At 40.9% G+C, this 9399-nt stretch overlaps 1 protein-coding gene across 1 annotated transcript in view; it reads right to left on the reverse strand.

Moving 5' to 3' along the window:
• Positions 1-9399, reverse strand: part of Chd6 (chromodomain helicase DNA binding protein 6) — a 218395-nt gene that overhangs the window by 208468 nt on the left and 528 nt on the right. The window lies entirely within an intron of this gene.

A 9399-nucleotide genomic window follows, 5' to 3' on the forward strand; every position in this document is an offset into this window, starting at 1 on the left:
TGCCTCCATCTCTGAGATAGCCCCTGGAAAATCATCATTTTCTTGTGCCTCTTCTCCTCCAGCATATTTTCAACTACATCAACTCCTTTAAAATTGATTGTTGTGGAAAGATTGTAAGAGCCAGGGAGGAGGTACAAGACCATATGGAAACAGAGTCCCACAAGCTCCTGGGAACCTGCTCATATGATTATATGGCAATGGTGTCAGACTACACAAACCACATGCAAACTCAGGTAGACAAAATCCCTGCATAGAACTGGGAAAATGAACAGCAGACCCCAGTCTTATCTAAAGGAATATTGACAACTGATTGCTGCTAGATGAGGAACAGCTGACCCTCCTAAAACAAAGACCTCTAGATAAGCTGACTAGATTCACCAGAAGGGCAAGTAGTGGGGAATGGCTGGGGTGCCGATAACACAGCAGACAGTAGTAGGGATATCAGAGTATAAGGGCTCTAGTGGGGGGAGGGAGGCTATGGGAGGGTGCTATCTGGGAAGTGGCTATAAAATTAATTAATTAATTAATGAAAAGTTTACAGTCATACTAGCTGAAGAAAAACACAATAAAATTAGAGGTAAAAAGGGAGATATTGCAACAGATACCACTAAAATCCAAAAAAATCATTAGCGAATAATTTGAAAATGTATATAGCAATATATTAGAAAATGAGGAAAATTTCTAGAAATATATAATGTACCAAAACTTAATCAAGAGTAAAAAAACCAACCTAAATAAATAAATAATAAGCAATGAGATTGAAGCTCTAACACAAAGTCTCCCAACAATGGAAACACCAAGACTGCCCATGGTTTCTACCAGACCTTTGAAGAAGAGTGAACATCACTTCTCAAACTGTTCTATGAAGTAGAGAGGGTAGGAACATTACCAAACTCATTCAGTGAAATCAGTAATTATGCTAATAGCAAAACCAGATAAAGAGACAACAAAAAAGAAAACTATTGACTAATTTCCCTAATGAGAAAAAATGCAGAGATTCTTGGTAAGATACTTGTAAACTGAATTCAATAGCACATTAAAAATATTAAATAGCATGTTCAAGTTGGTTTCATTCCAGGGATGCAAGGATGGACCAACATAGGCAACTCAATAAACATAATACAACACAGAAATAGAATTAGGGACAAAAATTATATTATCATCTCATATATAGAAAAGGCCTTTGACAAAGTTCAATATTCATTAATGATCTGAAAAAATTAGAGTCGATGAACTATACCTCAATAAAATCTATGTATGACAAACCTATAGCCAACGATATAGTAAATGCAGAAAAACTGAAAGCATATCCTCTAAAATTAGGACTGAGACAAGGACGGCCTACCTTTCTACTCTTACTAAATATAATGTTTAATCTTATCCAGAGCAATAAAGTAAGAGAAAGAAGTAAATTAGGAAAAAAATACAAATAGGAAAAAAGAATTCAAAGAACAATTTTAGATGATATGATTAAGAACATAAAGGAGCCTAAATACTCTAGCAGAAAACCCTTAGGTTTGATAAATACTTTGATAAATACTGTCTGTGTTGGCAGCTGTCTAAGACCTTTAAGGAACCCTCTGACTACTATTCTAAGCCTGTAAACCACACAGGGAAGCCCTTACTGTCTCTGTAAGAATCATTACTAAATGAACAACAATTTCTGTTTGTAAATCTAAAACCTAGCAAATGTGTTTTTAAAAACTGCTGCTTGACTATACTTACTTATATGACTACAGAGCATTTTAAAAAGCTGATTCTATGTGTTGACTTTCATAGTCAAATATGACCTCTATAGACAAAAGTCTATCCACTTGCCAATCACAAAACCATTTGCAATTCTACAGTGGATATTGATCAATATACTAGAATCAATGTTACCCAAGTTTCAGAAGTTAAAATCTGAAGTACAAGCACACAGGGAAGGGAGAAATACATGTAACCCTGCATAAGCAAAGAAATCTCTTTCATCAAATTACTTTTTAAAATATACTGGAAAGGGAACAAAGAAAAAGACTCAAGTCTTTCAAGGAGACTTGAGGAACATTATAAAAATGATTCCCAGGCTGGAGAGATGGCTCAGCGGTTAAGAACACTGGTTGTTCTTACAGAAGACCCAGGTTCCAATCCCAGCACCCACATGGCAGCTAACAACTGTCCGTAACTCCAGTTCCAGGGTATCTGACAGCCTCTTCTGTTCTCCATGGGCATTGCACGACACGGTGTACGTACTTACCTACACGCAGGCAATTCATGCATACACATAAAATAAAAATAATAAATAAAATATTTTAAAAAAGATTCCCTTCACAAACCGAACTCTCCTAGTAAGTTAGCTCACAAACACGCCCAAAATAAAAGTCTCTACTACTACCTGATGAGAGAAGACCCATCATGACCAGCTTCAGTACTGCCCTGAAGAGCGCTGCCTTAAATCTCTAGCAAGAAAAAGCTTCAGAAGTCATGCTGAAAGAAATCATGACTCTTAGACAGGAAAGGTTACAAGGCCTCGCTGGTAGAGCTTGCTATTTGTAATGCCTCACAAAACATATCCAAATTTCTAAATTTTTGAATCAACTTTCACATAAAAATAATTGGGCAAATATTAAGCGGGTAAATAGCGTCGTTTCATTTTGTGACCTGCTTATCACTCATATTCCTGTCTCATATGTGCCTTAACAGCAAAAGAAAAGTAGATACACCTTTGCTGGAATGAAGTGTGTGAGAGAGCTTAAAGGGCCTAAAGCTATTGCACCAGTGGCTGTAGTCATGTGTAGCCATCTAAATTTCAGTTAATAGTAAATAAAATCTGAAGTTCCCTTCCTCCTGCTAACCACATCTTAAGGGTTCAAAAGCTCCACATGACTAGTAACTCTCATGAAGATACGCATCCTTCCATCACAGCAGAACCCCACCGGGCAGTGCTGACCCAGAGTAACTGCTCATGCTCAAATTTCAATCTTCACAAAAATCTTCACTGGATTCCTGGTTCTCTGCCACCTACTTCACGGGTCCTGTTTTCAACAAGCCTCACAGCAGTGCTGAAGCAGCCCAGCATTTTGCATAGTGCTCTCTACCCAAAGGGCTAGTTTTTATTTGTGTTCTTTCCCACTAAGATATAGTCTAAAATTTCTGTAAAATATCAGAAAAATAGATTTCTAGGGAAACATACCCACCCACACACCCACACTCACACCCCCCAAGGGGGACAATATAAGCTAGTATTTTTACTATTTGATATGGGAGACAAAATACTTTTTCTAAAGAACTGCTATACCTGCTACTATAAACTCTGTACACATCCCACCACAGAAAGGTAGCAGTCAGAACCATCCCCCAAGGAGTCTGGGTTTGAACAGCCGACCCCTAGCTGGTGGCACTGCTTTGGGAAGCTGAGGAACCTTGTAAGGTGGGGCCTAAGTGAAGGTAGAAGGTGGCTGTGGAGTAATCCTGTTGTACACAGGTATCTCTGCTTCCTGACTAATACCAACACAACCAGCCCCCTCACACTCCTGGCACAGCCACAAGCCTTGCAGAACCACCATGCCTTTCCCTGAATCGTGAGCCAGAAAAAAAAATCCTTCCTCCGTTAAGTTGTTTCTGCCAGGTATCATGTCACAGCAATGAGAAAAGAAACTGATACAGGTGTCACCATTTATAATCCTATCATATGACCAGCAATGATGATGGCTTAACCTTTTCCTGGGAACCAAACAGCTGAATTTTGACTGCTAATACTGCAAGAATTGTTAAGCCAAAGTACACAACCAGCAATAATAAAATTTCTGTTAAATTATGTAAAATTTCTTTCAGTAAATAAAACTTATGATCTGGGCCCAGCTTACCAGATGTAATCCTTCAAAGGACTTCTGAGAAAATGGACTTTTTTTTCTTGAACCCAAAATAAACAGCCCAGGTACCCTTCTTTACTCATGTACACTTAGAGAAGAACAAGCCAGAGTCCCTTATAGGAATCAGCGACCTTTACCAAACCGCCTCATCTACACAGCCGGCCAAACAAATGACTCTTCTAATCAACTTGTGTTCTAGCCCAAAAGATTGGACTTTTTATGAGTCTCTATGAAAATCTTGAGTTAAATCACTTACTAGAGCTGCTCTCTTTAATTCACTTATTGATCTAAAATTCAGTTTTACCGATTTGTTTTTGTTTATGTAAATCACAGAGGCCCCAAGAATCTTAAAAAATGAAGACACTTAGCCAGGTGTGGTGGTGTACACCTTTAACACCAGCACTTGGGAGGCAGAGGCAGGTGGATCTCTGTGAGATGGAGGCCAGCCTGCCTGGTTCACACAGGGAGTTCTAGACCAGCTGGGGCTACAAGGAAACCCTGTTTCAAAAAAATAAAATATTTTTAAAAAAAAGTTTAATTGTTTGATAAAAGCTATAACCATAAAACTAGATAGATAAATATTCCCTATAAAAACCTCGCTGGGCATGGTGGCGTTTAGTCCCAGCACTTGGGAGGCAGAGGCAGGAGGATCTCTGTGAGTTCAAGGCTAGCCTGGTCTACATAGTAAGTTCCAGGACAGCTGGAGCTACAGGGAGACCTTGTCTCAAAAAGACAAAAACAAAAAAACAAAAAACAAACCTTATAGGACACAAAAACCAAAAATATCTCCTCAGATATTTAGAAAATTCAAATACATAATTTATCACTTTCCGTGTATGTTTGGATTTGCAACCACAAGAATATTCTAAAATTCTCCTAAATTTTCCTGAAATTTTCAAATACTATCTAAGTTCTTCTAAAATAACAAATAGCACCATAGGAGTCTGTTGAAAAAAAAAAAAATCAGGTCTTTTCCTTGTTGAAAAATTTTTTGTTACTGAGCATGGTGGCACATGCCTTTGCACTCAGAACTTGGGAGACAGAGGCAAGTAGATCTCTGTGAATTTGAGGCCAGCCCGGTCTACATAGTGAGTTCCAGGCCAGCTGGGGCTACAGGGAGACTGTTTCAAAGAGATTAAAAAAAAAAAAAAAAAAGTCATTCCTCATGATTATACAGAAAAAAAAGTTCATTAGCTTAAAAACAATGTTTCAAAACAGGGGCTATTTAAATTATGGCCCATGTACCAACACATACTCTAAAGGCCCCAGAACAGAACAAGAATGGCAAGTGACAAGGGACAAAGAATATACAGAGTCCTTATCACAAACTATAAAACCCAATAAACACAAACTATAGACAAAAATATTTTTTCTCTGGATTTTATGCAAACAATTTAGTTCAGGATAGGAAAAGTGATGGTAACTCTATTTTACTACCTTCAGGACTTTTATGGAAGAAGAAGAATTTCTCACGAGGGTATCAACACCTCCACAACACAAGCGAAAGAAAAGAACATTTTGGCAAGGAAAAAGTGGCTGCATTCTCCCTGTGCACGTCACGATTACTACGCACCAGATCATACCTGAACGTCTAAGTTCACTGTATTCCAATGAAAAGTAAAATGTGATGCATGTATAAACTTGGGAAAGGTGTGTTAGTCAACCAAGCACCACACTACTAAAACTAGACGGCATATCCAAGCTTTTAAAGGAATCTTCAGAGCTACTGGTAAAAGGTTATGTGTTTTGGATTGCAAAGATCTGGGTTTAAACTCTGCCCCTACACTTTTTAAAAATATTTGTTTATTATTTATATGTGTGAGTATATTGCCTGCTGGTAGGTAGGTAGAGGCAACTGTGTCATGCAATGACTGCAGAGGTCAGAAGAGGGAATCAGATCCCCTGGAACTAGAGTTATGGATAGTTGTTAGCTGTCATGTGGGTGCTGGGAATCGAACCTGGGTCCTCTGCAAGAGCAGTCAATGCTTTAATCACTGAGCCATCTCTCTAGCCCCCTGGCCTTACTCTTTACTAGCTTAGTGTTCTTGAGTATGTTACTTCTAAACTGCAGCCCAGTTCCATGAAGAGGCTGTCAAAACTGGGGTACAGCCAAGTCTGGTAGCACATGCCTTTAATCCCAACACTTGGGAGGCAGAGGCAAGTGGATCTCAGTGAGATCAAGGCCAGTGTGGTCTATGCCAGCTGTGGTTCCAGGCCAGCTGGGCCTACAGGGAGATCCTGTCTCAAAAAAAAAAAAACAAAAAAAACAAAAAAAATAAAAGAAGCTGGGGTTCTTTTCACCCCTACAGTCCCAGACTTGCTGATACTGGACACACACCAGGTATTCAACCAGTTCTCTTCTGCTTACCTCACAAGTATGCCACATTCCACTGAGAACAAAAATGTTCTCCTTTTTGATACCCAAGCCTTAGCTATTATTTTACGTATTTCAAAGAGTTTCCAGTATAATAATCTGGTCCAGAAGAATGCAGGCAACAGCACTGAATTCACTGCAGCTTTTTACTTCAACTAAATCAAAGCTTTTATAAGCTGTGGATGGAAGTAGAAGTGTTTATTAAGAACAAATTATAGAAGGCTCTGCAATAAGCAATGCAACCACTGGGGGAAAGTGAAGGAACAAGAGAGCAGTTTCCTAGCGGATTTGGATATTGTCGTTGTCCTGTACCAAAGGTACTTTTGCAAGGGGACTCAATCCTAAACCTGTTCCAAGGGGTTCAAAGCATGTGTGGTACAAGGGCAACCCATTGGCTGTTCCCATCAGACTTCCATGAAAGCTGCAAAGCACAGGCACTCACAGCAAGATGAAGCCTGAGGTCATGAAGCCTCATGGTTTAACACAGGAAAGGCGTAACCACAAACTAGGCCATACTTCCAAGGAAACCAAAAATGTCTTTCAAATTTATATAAACCATAGATCTCCAAGACATTGTAGCCTCAGGGAACATTGTTCCTGATAAACATTCTGTAATATTAAACTAGGAAAATCCAAGAGTGGTTCCAAAAGAGATACAATTCTGCTGCAGATTTTCTTTGGTATTTGAGATAGTTATAAGAAAAGTAGATGAGGGGCTGGAGAGATGGCCCAGTGGTTAAGAACACTGGCTGTTCTTGCAGAAGACCTGGGTTCGAATCCCAGCATCCACATGGCAGCTAACAACTGTCCGTAACTCCAGTCCCAAGGGATCCAACAGCCACTTCTGACCTCTGCGGGCATTGCACGACATGAGTGCACTTACCTACATGCAGGCAACATACGCATACACATAAAATAAAAATAATAAAATTTTAAAAGTTAAAAAAAAGTAGATGAATAAATACTAAAAACTGCCAATGGATCCTCCAGAAATGGAAGGCTTAGACATGGTTCTTCCACTCCACTTCTAACTGGTTTTTCAACTTCCCGTGTGGTTTCTGCCTTGAATTACATTATACACTGAGGAGTCAGAGACCCTCCTACTATATTAATAACCATAAAATTATAAAGATAAGAGATACCTAAAAGTTCTGGTAAAAGTATCATATCCAATGTGCAGTGCTATAACCGAAAAGCTAAATGTAAAAAGCAAAGAAAAAAAATCCAGACTCTAGAGAGACCATACCACCACAGAGAAACTCTGATTTCACTACACCAAGAAGGACTACATAGACCAAGAAAAGCATCTCAAACTACTTACTATGAGATTCCAAAACAAATGAGGTGGGTTGGGGGAGACCTGTATAGGTTAGCTCTGTGTGTGTGTGTGTGTGTGTGTGTGTGTGTGTGTGTGTGTGAGCGTGTGTGTGTGTGTGTTGGAAGGCTCTGTGTGTGTGCGTGTGTTGGAACTGTGTGTGTGTGTGTGTGTGTTGGAAGCCAAAAGCTGTCATTTCTTCCTCAATCGCTCATTGCCTTATTTTTTGAGACAGGGTGTCTCACTCAATCTGAGGCTCATTAATGCCACTAGACTAGCTGGACAGCAAGCACCAGATATCCTCCTGCCTCTCTACGTTTACAGAAGCCAGCCATCATGCCCGGCTTTTTATGTGGGTTCTGGGGATCCAAACTTAGTTCTCATGCTTGCATGGCAAGCACTGTGCAGCAGAGCCCATCTCCCTGCCCTCAGGTTAGCTTTTAATAGTTCACTAATCAAAAAAAAAAAAAAGTTCAAATACAAAAAGACTCATAATCCACCTATGAAATCTGTCCTGGGACAGAAGGAACTCCAAAATTGAGTCATGCCACTCCACATTTTCCCAGGCCTCTGGTTACAGTGAAGGATGCACTGCTTATATAAAACCACCTGCTCCAGTTGGCATGAGGCACGCTACTTGACAACTCATGCCTAATCATTTTATCATACACAGATCTCAAATCTTTCTGTAGCCAGAGAACCACAAAGTTCACAAAAACTCTGAGGCTGCCAACCTCATCTTCCAACTTGGCTTCCAGTCAACTGCTATGAGATGCACAGCCAATGGGACCCCCTCAACCCCCATCACAGTAAGTCAAAACAATCCCAGCCAGCCCTGGGAGCAGAGCAGCTTTCTTCCTCTCCAGACTTTTCCAGAGGTACCTCATGCAGATTCTCATGAGATATGCCAATTTGGGGACCAACTGGCTAGATATCCTTATATACCATTAAGGAAATAATAATCAAGTCTTAGCCAAAATATTCCAGACACTCTGAAAACTGCAAATATTTAAAGTATCTATTTTCTCTCTTCGCGTATCGTTACACCAGAATGAAACAGTTCTTAACGGGTGGAGAATAAGGCACACACAGCAACAGAGAAGGACGCTCGCAGATGCCAGGGATTCACTAGAAACCTCGGCCAGATTACTAATGGTCTGTAAACCCTAATTTGGAGAACACAGGCCTACAAGCTCAAAATTGAATTATACTGCCTTATTAGATCCCACACTCGTGAAACCACACTCATACTAGTCATAACAGAAACTAGGAATACTCTATGTACACAAATATAAAGCGCTTGCTTATGCATTTTTAATTGGATCAAATAAAACTGAAGCTGCAAACAAACTCAAATTTCAATTAACTCACTAGTGCGGGGATTTCCTAAGAACATCTTCTTAAAACCCAAGACGCTGCCAACCAGAAAGACTGCACCTCTGACAGGCATGTTCCATGGAAATTTTAGGAAGGACAGACTCCGTTACTTCTTAACAGGGAAGAAAAATAAACACCCCGAAGGGGACAGGTTCCCTCTCTCTTTTCTTTTCAAGCGCAAACATGCAATCGAATAACGCACCAAACTTGGCAGCGGGGTGGCCTGGAGGCTTCGAGTCCTTCAGGGATCCCATTTTCGAGGCGAGTGCACGCTGCAGCGTGAGGAGCGGGCGGGAGGGACGCGCGACCCGGGACGCCGCGGCCCCCGCCCCCTCCCGGAGCAGCAGCCGGGCACCGGCCCACCCTCCTCCACCCCTGCAAACAGACGCAGGACGCGGACCCGGCAACTTCTCGGCGGGGGCGGCGCCGAGGCCGCGCTCCACACTCCGGGCCGCGGGGGTCCCTCGGGCGCTCCCTGGGGA

This window comes from Nannospalax galili, unplaced genomic scaffold (genome assembly GCF_000622305.1).
Source record: "Nannospalax galili isolate Female #2095 unplaced genomic scaffold, S.galili_v1.0 scaffold205, whole genome shotgun sequence".
In the NCBI taxonomy this organism is placed as follows: Eukaryota; Metazoa; Chordata; class Mammalia; order Rodentia; family Spalacidae; genus Nannospalax; species Nannospalax galili.